This window comes from Cyanistes caeruleus, chromosome 5, assembly GCF_971803275.1.
Source record: "Cyanistes caeruleus chromosome 5, bCyaCae1.hap1.1, whole genome shotgun sequence".
NCBI lineage: Eukaryota > Metazoa > Chordata > Aves > Passeriformes > Paridae > Cyanistes > Cyanistes caeruleus.
In genome coordinates, this window is record NC_141705.1 from 28,276,511 (window position 1) to 28,290,195 (window position 13,685).

Sequence of the window (13,685 nt, forward strand, 5' to 3'; positions counted from 1 at the left end):
TTAGGGGTGAGGTGGGGGAAGGGAAATTCAGAAGATCATAAAAAAAAATAACCTAAACTGACAATATTTTTAGGTTCAGCACAGAGGAAAACTGGATATTGAAATTTCATGTTTCATTAGAAGCTTTGTTCATGAAAGCTACATATGCTGTATTTAAAAGAAAATAGTTTTGTACACATTTATTTTAGCCTTATATTTAGATTATGCTGACACGACTTAAGCATGTTTGAAATGTGAAAAACAATTCAGAGAAATACGCTAAAAAAACATAAAAAAGCATTAAAAAACATTAAAAAAGCATAAAAAAGCATAAAAAAGCTACCTGTTATGATACAGTAGTGTTATGTTTGAATGAAAATGATCAAACCAATTTAAGCATCAAATATCAGACCTATTAGAAGACAACTCAACTGATACTGAAATACTTTTTTAAATATAGAGGAAGAAATAAGCAAATTTAATTCCACGTCTTTCTAAGAAATAATGGAACAAAGAAATAAGCATGTTTTCCTGGTAGTTAGGGTGTTTCTGCTCCACTGGAACTGGCAAAATTAATGACATCCAAAATTAGGAAAGGAAACTTTTTTAGCAAGGGATAACTGTGGTGAATTGACTGTCAAAGAGAGCTGTAGAGCTGCATTAAATATGTGTTAGGCTTGGCATGTCTGGCAGGTTGGTAGGATATCAGAGGCAAAACAGAATAAAGAGAAAGAAAATAGTCTAAGATTAAGGAGATATACCAGCTTTTAGGGCTGAACATATTGTGGAATTTTTAGGGCTTTTAGGGCTGAATTATTGTGGCAAAAGAAAATTTTGTTATATGCTTTGGGAAAATAATGAGAGAACTATGATTGTCACAGCAACCATTGGTATGCGAAGGATCCCACAGGAAACATTTATTGAAAATATCTAATGAATCTGGACTTGATTACGAGGGTTGGTGCAGGGTTACTTCTCCAGGGAAAGAATTAAATTTGAGGTTTTCTGTAGAGGAAAAAGTATCTTTTATGGCATTTTAACATTCTACCATTTAAATTTTTGTCAGGCTTGGGTATGTTCATCACAACAGTGGGTTTCACAGTTCTCTACATAACAAAATTTGCATGACAAGAGGAAGTATCCAGTATGGATAACAGGCCAAGGAGATGATCCTTAAAAAAACCTATAAAATTAAAAGAAAACACTGAAGATGGACAGAAAGCTCCTGTAATTAAAATGAACTGGATTTTAATATCTGTGAATGAAAGGTTCCTTGCTGCAGATTACCCTCCCCTGAAGATTACAGAAGCTCTGTCAAAAGTCAGACAAGTAAGAGGAACAGGTTCCATGCCATGGGAAATTCCCATTTCCATATGAGCAGACTTTAAATTATTCTTTCTTTATATTTTAAGACAGAAAGTCTGGCACATACCTGCTGGATGATGATGATGATTTGCCTTCTCTATTAAGGCAACATGCAGTAACAACTTCTTCCTCGTCTAGAAAAATTGACCTGTACAATATGTAATTGCTAACTGGAAGGATCCTAGTGCCAGAAATAAAAATCTGTGAAGAATATTCCTGCAGTATTCAGTTTTAATTGATAAAACAGAGATTATGAGCAAAAAATGGTAACATTATGAACAACCATGGGAGCGCAATATACAGTTTGTTGATTGTGGACTGGAATTAAACTCCTGGAAAAGAAAGTTACTGTCAAATGTACTGGGATGCATGGCTGTGTTTGAGGATGAAAGGCACTGCTACTCAGATCATGCTAACATCAGTATCATTCAAACATCAGGAATCAGATAAATTGAGGAAAAAGAGGGAATTTGTTCATGAAAGCTACATACCCTGTATTTAACAGAAAATAGTTTTGTACACATTTATTTTAGCCTAGATTATACTGACATGTCTTAAGAGGAACACTTGGTGTTCCTCCTAAGGGGATATCATCAGTTCCACCACAGACTGTAACAGCACCAAGGCACACTTTTGTATGTCCTGCACTAATATTAAGGTAAACATTCTTATTCAAGCAACTTATATCCTCAATCAGAATTAGATGCTTTGACAAGCATGGTTAGTTTAGCAACCCTGGGGCACACTCCAACTCATATGTCTGTGCTGTACTGTAAGAGACTATGCCATGTCTCTGTCATGCTTAGGTTTCACTACTTGCTCTGATGCATTCAATTTTTTAACCAATTCATCCTGCTTATATAGCAATTAAAAGGATGCTTAAAAGACTTGTATGGTAAATATCCCATGATGATAATCAGAAATAGCACTCACTCCTATTTCAGATATTTGAGAACGAATGTTTGAGTAAGGATGGATGTTCATTTTCCTGACTTTACTGCTGAAGTGTAGATAAAATAAATAAAACCAGGAATTTCAGTGCTAGCGAGAAGTTGCGAACTCTTGGCAGTGTTTGGCTGAAGCACAGTGGAGATGTGTCATCCCCAAGACTTAACTGTCTTGGCCATGTGGCTGGCAGCACTCTGCCAGCATGCTGCTCTCCTGACAGTGGGGTAGGGGAGCAAACTCACAAAAGACTTCCCCATGAAAAGCTCTGAGGATTAGACTGAAGGGAAGCTTGCCCATGGTGCTGGTTATATAGTGGTAGGCTGCATTTAATCACCATAGGGCCTTCTTCACAGCTATTTTAATACCATGGAACCAATAAAGTTACATCCTCCTGTCTCAGTTTTCCCTGTGTCTGTCTTTTCCTGCAAGTCCTACTTAATCTGTATTGGTTTCTTATAAAATAAGCAGTACTAGCAAAAAGATACTTCTAGCTGTTCTAAATAGCACTGGCACTGACTGACATCAAATCAGCATGCTATGGCCTTCCATTTGCAGTTTATATGAACAGCACCTGAGTGTTAAATTTTAGGACAGAAACAATTAGCTATTTTATGCAAGTCATATGCATTTATACTCCTCATGAAACATGTCAGCCTGACTCCTTAATTAGGTAAGAAGTGTTCAGACTTTGCTTAGGGTATAATCAATGTTAAAAGTCAACCACAAACAAAGCTTATCAACTAGAAAAATAGTTTTAAACGAATGGCAAAGGAAGTTCTGTAAAGCAGTGTGCAGCTAGAAAGCTCAAACATATTTTCAAGGACAAAATCTGCTACAATAATAATTAAAATCAAATCCTCAAGATTGGGTCTTGTAAAATGATGCTGTGTGTGCTCCTTTTATTGAAATAGAAAAGGAGTTGAGAACCAAACAAAGATGAGCAAACAGACATTATAAGAATGCTATTACTAATGACAATAATAGAAGCAAAACCTTTCCCCTTGCAAGTTTCCAAAATGAGGGGAATTATAGATTAAAAATATGGAATTTCTCAATATTCAAACAGCTCAATCTTTCTTTATCTGCTTTAGTATAGCATTATAAAACAGAATTGTCAAAATGCTTGTGAGATTTCTAGCTTAACTGGAATATTTGCATTCTAGTAGCATAATCCATTAAGTTACTAGAACTGGCTGAGAAGAAAATTTAGCTGAGTTTAGATAACTACTGACAGATTTGCTACTTTAAGTAACTTCCATTTAAAATCTTTAACCTATGAACTGTGTATTTTTCTATATAAACAACATCTTCAGGTAAAATATTGTCAAAATTATAAGCTACCACAATTAAATGTATTTTTGTTATCATAATTTTAATCATAGAAGTGCTGGTTTGATGGTTCATTGTCACATAAGAAGCAGCAAATTAAAGTGCACACTGAGCATTTTATTGTACTTCATTTGAAGAAAGTAAAACCTTTTATAAAAACACACCTCAGGGAAAACTTACAGCTGTTTGGATTCAAATAAGGATCTGCATTAGGAAACCAGATGAGGTAAAAAGTGAAATGGGTGTCACATGGATTTCTCAGCAATGTAAACAGAGGTGAAACAAAAAGTTCTTCACTGATTGTCACAGGCAGAGCCATCATGACTTCCTGCATCCTACAAAAGAATCATCTCCCTCTTCCCTAGTCTCCACAAGCACTGCTTTTGCTGTGGTCACATTCAAGCTGTCCCAGTCTCTCCAAGGAGGCGAGAAGTAGTGTGGCAGGTTGGAGTTCTGTGTGCATTGGTTTATTTCTGCTTTTCCATCATCCTTCTTGCTGTATCTCACTCACTGCTCCGTGACTCTTTGTGTTCTCGCCCTGCCTGGGGTGTCCCAGGGTGTCTCTGCCTTGGCTTGCCACATTCAGGGCTTCATTTCAGAGCAGACTGTGCCACTTGCAGCCTTGCTACCCAGGCCCTGCCAGGAATGCTTGATAACCTCAGTCAAAAGTAATTTCCTGGAAGGAGCAAATGACAAATATTTTGAGAGTGTTGTCTCTCAGCCTCATGAGTAAGTACTGATCATCATGAAAAGTTACTGTACATTAGTGCAGACAAACAATAACCCACCCACCCCCCACAATGAAACACAAACCAAACAGCAAGGTTGTCTCACCAAGGAGAAAAAGCTGACCCATTTTCACAATAAACAAACAAACAAACAATATAAATAAATAAAATAAATAAATGGACTGGATCAAACACCCACAAATGGTTTCAATAATTAATATATTTCTATGCCCCTTCCATCCCAGTTCCTAAAAATGTTCCTTTGATTTAAAGGAAGTTGTTATGGAAATCATTGGAGTTGAACTGAACCAAAGCAGTAACCTACATTTTGACAAGGCTGAAAAACCAAAAAATGCAAATACTTGAATTTTGCATTTCCATGTTTATGACAATCTACCAAACAAAACAAATAAGTATATATAATTTAACCTGATAACAAGGCTTCAGTTTTAGACTTCAGAAAATGCTATTCAGTCTCCTCTGGCCTTGAATATTGGACTTACCTGCCAAAGACAAAAAACAAGAACTTTCTTCTTTTGGAAGGTACTCTTTCCAGCATAAAACAATGTGATATCTTAATAGGAGATTTTAATATCTATTCAAATTTCTGAATCTTCTCTTAATTGAAAACCTCTTAATTGAAGACATGAGGCTGTCAATCTCCAAGATGCTTTAAACGAGGATGTATCTCAAATTAATCTTGAATCAAGCTGAAACACAAAGATTTCTTACACAAACCTCTGTGCTGTATATCTTTTTTCTTAGAAGGATTTATAAAAAGCTCTTCCCTGCTGTCCACAGTGTAGTTCCCTCTGATATAGGAAGCAGACAAACCTGCTCCTACAAGGATCACAGTAGAACAAGGATAAGATAAAGGAAATGAAAAAAAAATCATTATCCTATAATGTACATAGCATACTTTGTGATTCACACCACTCATTAATCTAATCAAAAGTCAGGATATATAATTGGATTCTCAAATCAGATTTCACTAAGTCTAATACTAATACTTACTGAGAGAAATTTACCTTCTGTTCATAGTCATATCAGGTGAATGGTAGACTGGCTAATTTTCTAGTCTTGGAAAGCTAGTCCAGCATAAATGATGAATTGACTGAATCTGTCACAGTTAGAGATCACATATGGATTGACCATAAAAGAAAACACTAGATAATGCAAAAGTTACCTTTCTACATAATGATGAAGAGACCACTGGATAAATAGGTAATGCATGTCTTATAAAAACAGAACAATAAAAAACTACATTTTTCAGTGTATCCTGAAGTTCTTGAAATTAAAGTTCCATTTTCTGAAAGACACATCAGGCAAAACTGAAATAAAACTCAATGATTAAGGTTTGTCTTAATATGTGGTCAACTATTTCACTGTTTGTTCATAAATTATTCATAATATATATGAAATTGAAATTCTCCATGGTGACCTCTATGAAGTCTCCATAATTCTGCTTGAAAAAAACAGAAAAGAGATTTTTCTACACATTTTTGTCCATCATGCAGAATAATATATTCCCTTAGATCATAAAAGTATTTTATACCTGTCAATAAAATAAACTGTTGCATACAAAGATCAAGTGGACTTCAAGGAACCAACAGAGACCAGTGTTATGCCGAGGTAGATTAATGGGGTGGAGTGAGAAGGGAGAGAAGAATGATTTATAGGTTAATTCTTGAAAGGTTGTTCATTAGTTTATTTAACAGCCTGAAGGTCTAATTATTTGGATACAGATACTTCAGGGAAGTGCCTGTCCCTCCCCTTGTAAAACTCTAAGTAGATAAGGACCACATGGACTGATGGCAGGAACAGAAGAAAGAATTCTATAAAAATTTGTTGGTTTATGCACATTTTGTTCCAGTGAACTTCTCCAGCTATGTTTAAATTACAAACTATTCAGAAATAACACAACAGTAGGTGACTGTACAGCACAACTTCTCTAGCTGCAACATTCAAACTCTTATATCATTTGACCTGCTGCTGTGAATAGCATGCTCTTTCAGCAGACTAAAGAAATAAAACTTCAAGAGCTTCGCCTTTTCTTTTTTGAAAGTTCACCATTTTGTAGAGAAAGAAAGGTGAAAAAGTTGGGTATTGCCAGCTGATATTATTGTCCTTGTGTTCCACTGAAAGAGAAATAATTTTTCCCTATGTTGTGAAACAAAAGAAAAGAACTAGAAAAATTTTTTTTTCAAGATACACTGTCAAAGGCTAAGCCCTTTGGGCACTACACAAAACTGATTTTCAGTCTGCTTTACTGACTGTAGTGCAGTTTCTTTCCTACTTACATAGTAGTAAAAAAACCACCTTGATTGAACATTGTGTAGCTCACTGGAAGGTCAGAGCATCTGTTTTATTTGTATTGTAATACTCCAGCATTAACAGCAGGCAAACTCAGACCAAGAATAGGAAGGGTCAAACATGAAAGCAAAACCTGGTCCATGGAGTAAATTTATCCACCCCACAATGTGTCTTTTAAAGGAAATCTGTCACATATAAACAACTGCATGCAGCTATACTACTTTACCTTCTACATTGCTTAACTTCTTTTTAAGCAGTTCCAGCAATTAGGTTGACAATATACCCACTCAATCTATTTCTAGACTTACCAGCCTTCCTAGGTGGATTTTCTAAGTGGCTAACCTGTCCTTACTGAACTTTTCCACAAAGGGCAGAGAAAATATCTCTCTCTCATTATCTGCTCTCCCCTCATCCTTAGACAAAAACTTGTAGACTGAATGACATTATTTCAAGCCTTTTCTAAATGGGTTTTGCATACTAGAAAACTAATTGCCATAATCCTATGTGAACTGCTCCCCATTGCTGAATTACAGTAATTTTTTTCGTAATTCAAAATTCTATTTAGTTCTACTTCTGTCCCATTTTAGCCCTCCCTTGCTTAATGCACCTTGCATGTTCTCTTTATTTCAACAAATGCTGAAAAATAATACCAGAGGTTCTTTTTTCTTTTTTTCTGTACCATTAATCTACCAGAATCTCAGAACTTTGCTGATCCTTGACTTATCACATCAAACTTCTAGAAGAAATGTTACACAGCCCAGCAATATGAGACAAGACTTTCAAGAAGAAATTTGGAGCAGTCTGAGAAATCTGAGAAAGCAGTATTCTCTGTCCAGCAAAGGAGTTAGATCTTCTTAGGTTTAGCAGAAACTGATGTCTACATTTGTTGTATTACATTAATAGCATCTCTGCTTTTTCGAAAGAGAGGAAAGAAAAGACAGCTTCTTTGTTGCAGTGTTGTTGCAGAAAAAATTACTAAGTTTGACTTCAGATTACTGAGGTCAGTTTATCAGTGGGATAAACTACACTCTTGCCTACTATTTAACATGCTAAAAAATACAGTATTATTGCAAACCCTGATTTATTCTGTGGAGAGGCCACAAATTGTAAGGTAAACATAGAACTCTGATGTGTTCTTTTGACACCCTCTTGATTCTCTGCACTGCCTGTTAAAAAATTTATTCCTTTTTAAAAAAAATTTAGAACTTCTGAAACCTGTCCCAACAGATCCATCAGATTCATAATTAAAAACCCAAACCAAGCACAAACCCAACAGAAACAAAGAGGTGTTTGTCTAGACATTTCCCTCAGTAAGATCTACTTCTTCACCCACACAAGTTGTTCTGTCAGACAATTTCCTGGTATAAAAAGACTTCAACTGTGACCTGCTACTTTGTTGTGAAATATACTACAGTTCTTTCAATGAAAGACACAGTCTTCCAAAAATACTCTTAGCACAAAGGAGAGCATGTCTTTTCCCTTACATTTTTGATAAGGGGTGGAAACTATTTATGGTTAGACGCAATTTTCTTGAGGTAGGTAGCACCTACATGTCACACTGAAAAATAAACCTTCTGATTTGGTTTTCATAGTTTTTAAACACTTTCCCAGGAAAGTAACCATAGTAAACATAGATGTTTATACTTTCCTTCTAAGAAATGTCTCTTGATGGACGTTTCACATGACCAGTGTGGTTGGGAAGGTGGTAAATTGATTATCCAATCCTTGGTCATTGCCAAGAATCTATAAATACTGGAGTCAGAAAAATAAAAGCTCTCCTTTTTTCTATCACACCACTGAGATGTGTTTGTGTGAATCATTCCATGTCCTCTAGTGACACCTACACATGTGAGCCATTCATCCACTTGGGGTGCTTCTAAACCAGTGTCAGAGGCCATCAGTAGGAAATGTGAAGAGTTTCAGAGCCACTGAGCTCTGCAAACCATAGCACTGACTAGCCAGGGAGGAGGAAGTAAAATCTGGAAACAAAAGTGAAGCAATATTTTGATAGTTAGAAGAATTAGGAAAATTGCAAATCTCACAGAAAGTCTGTTCTGTACTTTTTAATTTTTATTTTAAATTTCAATTTTAATTATTTTTTTCTAAAGAGGATGATATAATGAACTTCTCCAGTCAAGGCAGATCTTCAGTATAACACTCTGTACTTTTACCAGTTTCAGCATTTCTACTCTTTTACATGAACCTTCTATAGTTTTAGCAATAGAGCACTCAAGAAATAAAATAAATAAATAAATAAATAAATAAATAAATAATAATTTAAAAAATCTACATCCTGTCATATTCCAGAGCTTTGACATTAACTGTGCTGAAGTTGAAATTTAAGAACAGGGAGAAAGAAGAAAGGGGAAAGTAAAGAAAATCTTTTTCTCACTTCACCATTTTCTTTCAAAATTTCTCTGTCAGCTTCTTCTTGTGTTCTAATATACAATCTGTTTCACACAGAGAGCACTAAGATTTCCCCATGTCTAATCTATAAAGTATGATGCTCTGGCAGGGGTTTTCTCCTTTTATTTGTTTTGTTTTTTACTATATTGGCTTGCAACACATACTTCTAAACTGATTGCACGAATGACCTTTACAAAAATATATATGGCTTTAGAAAGACAAAGTACAATTATCATCTTCCTGTGACTATTCAGCTGTCCTCAAGCCCCTACCTTCAAGCAGATTGAAAGCCAGGTTAGTAGGCTGTTGCAAGTATAAAAAGCTGGTGGTAGGTATAACATTTACCAAGAAAATATATTTTTCCCTCTCCTCTTTCTTTTTTTGCTATATTTTATCATCTTCCTTCAGATTTTGGGGCTAGAGAATATTTTACTTGATTTGCTTAACCAGCTCACAGTACATCTATTCCACCCCAGAAGCCACATCCCATATGTGTATGTGTGTGTATATATATTATATATGTAATTACACATATAGATAACATCAGTGAGTTCAGGCAGAAATTAGTACTAGGAAAATTAACTTGCTGAAGACAAAACAAGAATCAAATGAACATTTGTTAAGGACAAGTAAATCAATTTTGAGAGAGAGTAACAAGCATTCACTGATAAATTTGGGGCTGTTTTTGGAAACCAACGAATTGAAGGTATATTGTTTTGTTTTGTGCACATAGAAATTCTCGTAGCATGGTACACAAAAATAGGCCTGCCAAATTCCATTGAATTTTTGAGCAAATGTTTGGAGAGTTTTGAGAAAAATAAATTATGCAGACTCCAGCTAACATGGTAAGTACAACTACCTTGCTATATGTCAAGATTTTAAGAAGTACATTTTTCTGGTTTTTTTCATAACATATATAATACAAATATTTAAGACACTCAAAATTCTGTTTGCTATGATAGTTGCAAATCTAAAATATTTCTACTAACATTGTCTACTTTAACGTGTAAAGGAGCATTCGTTCTTTAACATCCTTATTCTCATCCAGTCTTGAGAATAACTAAGATTTTAATTTGATTTAGACCGTATTGCATTCCCTAATGATATTAGAAAATATTACTCATAATAATTTTTGCTAAGTATCATCTCTGAATCACAGTAATATTCAAAAGAGAAGCTGGGCCAATGATGAAGCTTTGAGATGAAGAAATCTGTTATCTTAGTTTTGTACATCCATCTAGAGGAATGAAGAAATATGTATAGGCCTCAGTGTCTTTTAGAGAGTCACAGTATCCAGCTCTTCTTTTCACAAGAAAAACTGGTACTCATTTAGTTTTTAAAAAGTAAGGTCAACAAATAAGATTTTTCTTAATGTCAGCATACCTTATGACTGCCTGGATTAATTCTTCACTTTCATTCCAGGAAATTCTTCATTTTCAGAGCAGTTTGGAAGACGGTGCAATCTTGTAACACTGATGGCTATATTTATGCTTTTATCAGTATTCAATAGAATGACAGCTATAATTCCAATCATTACACTTTGATTGTGTGGAAATCAATCCTACCACCACTATGACTCCCAGCATAAATAATATAAGAGCAGTTTTCCATTATTCATAAAGGCTACTTTTTGCTTGCATTCCTAAACACTTTAGCTATTTAGTTTGTTGGAAGAGAGATGAGTTAGCTATGAACATCTTTAATTATTTTTTCCATAACTTGACAAAACTGATTATTATCAAGGGAAATTAGACTTGCAAAAGCAATAAAAAAAGGAGAAATTAGCTATGTCAGAGGTCTTTCATACAAAAAGAATAAATGAAAGGACTTATCAATTGGTTTCTAATTGAGACTGATGGTAATAAAAACAAGAATACCATTTAATAAAAGATATATGCATCCTTTAAATATACCTCCTGTTGGTTTTTCTTTGTCCCCATCATTGCTGAGGCTTTCATTTTATCCAATTGTCCCCTATGGGGTGTAGGAATACCATTTCAGTGAAATCATATTTATTTTTCAATCCATTATGGTTCTGAAGTGAGTAAAAGACAACCATGAAGGAACAACATTTTAAATTCAGTTTCAAAAACATTAGATAAATCTAAAGTTATCAGCCTTCTTGCTCACACTTCATGAAAAATACATTCATGAAAATAAAATCACTATTGTTTCTTAGCAACACCTTCACGACCAGCAAAGAATTGGAAACTCTGCTTTGCAAACTTTCCTCCCTCTTCACAACTAATAATGTAATTTGTCCATCAGTAATGAAGTAAGTTTTCCAGGATCCTAAGACATATACACATAACAGGATCCTAAGACATAAACACATAACAGTTGAATAAACTCATTATAAATCTACCAAGGAAGAAAATCTTAGAGAACTGGAAGTTGTACATGGTCACTTAACTGGGCTGCACTTGTCTGCATCACAATCTGTTTCAAGCCAGAATTAATTGAACCTTTAAGCTGGTCGTTATGCTGAGGTTTTTTTTTGTTTGGTTAGTTTGGGTTTTTTCCTTGTGGATTGGTGGGGGAAGGTTGTTTTTTTGGTTTTGTTTGCTTGCTTGGTTGGGTTTTTTATGTTTTGCTTTCATTTACTATGGAAAGGATGGAATTTATGCCTATTTTAGAAATCCCTGCTACTACTTTTTATGGGAAAATAGATTAACAAAGCTATTTAAAGTAATGGATTCCAGATACAAGGAGGTACCAGGTCACAGTAGCAAACTGCATGTCTTAATAATGTAGCAGTATGTAATGTGCTGGAGTTGCTCATTAGAGAGAGAGTTTTTAAAACATGAAAAAGACAGCTGTAGACATTTATGCACAGGACTGTAATACTAGTTTCCTCTTGACTGCTTTAGGTCAAGGGCTGTAATTAAATTATTCTATTCCTACTTAGAGAATAATGCAACAATAGACTGAGCATATTTTTAAATAAATGTAAAAGGTCAACAAATTAATGACTGAAAAAGACATGCAACTTTAAACAATATTCCAGCTTTATAAAACATCATATACCAGATTATAGAGGGTATAAAAGCATTATGTGCTGTGAAAAAAGACTCAACAGAGTTAAAATTGAGAAATAACATGCAAGTGGTGATATATAAAGCAGTCAAGGTTTACTTCTTAAAAAAGCATTCAAAAGTATTTGCTGAAACTGATCAAAACTGACAACAATATAAAAACCTAAGATTATATAGCAAAGTGATATGAAACTGTAGGAACAAAGCAACACAACCGATATTTTGTGATGTCAAATAATGCTTGTAATAATTGAAAAATTTCAGTGAATTAGACTAATTGCACAGCAAATGTGGGTAGTTTTTGGTTGGAAAGAAAAAAAGATTTTGATTCTTTGGTTACAGAAATGGAGAAGTTTAAATTTCTTCCAAAATATTAAAGCTTTTTAATGTGTGTTGTCTTAGAATAATATAGGTAGAATTTCTATTGCTTCTCTATATTTAATACAAAATTAACTCAGACTGTATCAGTACTCTTGACAATAAACTGTATTTCATTCTTTTGAGATTTTTTTGAAGCCTTACACTTATATATATTCCTTTATGTGATTATTCCATTTATTGTTTAAAATGGTATGGAATAGTAAATGAATGAGAGATTTTTCTGTATTACAACACCAAAATACACAGTGGCATAAATAAAGGGGGGGGGGAAAGTTTAACCAATTTTCTCATGTAGAACTCTGAAACACTATTTTCCTTTAAAATGCATTTATATGCCAATTGTATGAAAAATTGCAAAAACATTGTAGTAGCTACGATGAGAAATAATCAGCTCTTACATGTATTCCACGTATATGTGGTATGTATAAATGCACACATACACCTTACAATTTCATCATCATTATTTTGAGCACTTACATTTTTCCTCTGGAAACAATACAAGTTATATAAATCAGATCCTGTTAAAGTTTTTTTTTTTTTAAAGCACAAGAGTATTACACTTGTTTTATAACAGAAACTTATAGCCCCAGGATGCAAGTGCAAAGCAAATTGGGAATTCATCTAACAGCCAGAGCTTTGCTTCCTTGCAGAAATTCTCAAAGGAACTCAGCAAGAAGTTGTTGAAGACACACAGTTAGTACTATACTAACTTATTCCTGACTTTGCTTTTAACTCTCTGCAAGCAGTACAACTAGAGCTAGCTAGGGCTATATACAGGAAACATGACCCTGCAAGCCCGAGTTTGCTGTTGACAGTTTACAGATCGATTTTGTCTTTGAAACTGGTTTTGCTCTGGTTAAGGTGAGACTTCCACAGATCCTTTCCAGCCTAAATGATAACCAAGCAAAACTATCAAGCACTGGATTAAACTAAATCTCCTGTGTCATACCCCCCAGCCATGTGGTTCACTCATGGGATTTTTGAACAGTTGTTTGCAATTTGCATTCCCTGAATCCACCATATCTCACAATGTCACAGAGAACAAATTGTGATATTGTGTGAATTGACACACATGGGTAACCATACCAAACACCAAACCTCAGCTGAAGTGCGAAGAGTAGAATTATTTAATTAGCTTGCTAACAATTCTGGGTGGCAGAGAAGCACCTTTACGATCTCTCTCTCTCACAACAGGAGGCTC

At 34.7% G+C, this 13,685-nt stretch overlaps 1 long non-coding RNA gene across 1 annotated transcript in view; it reads right to left on the reverse strand.

Moving 5' to 3' along the window:
• Positions 1 to 3,156: 3,156 nt before the first annotated feature.
• Positions 3,157 to 13,685, reverse strand: part of LOC147653003 (uncharacterized) — a 35,741-nt gene continuing 25,212 nt past the window's right edge. The window contains exon 2 of the long non-coding RNA XR_015286652.1: positions 3,157 to 4,297. This is a non-coding gene — a long non-coding RNA (uncharacterized LOC147653003). The remainder of the gene's footprint in view (positions 4,298 to 13,685) is intronic.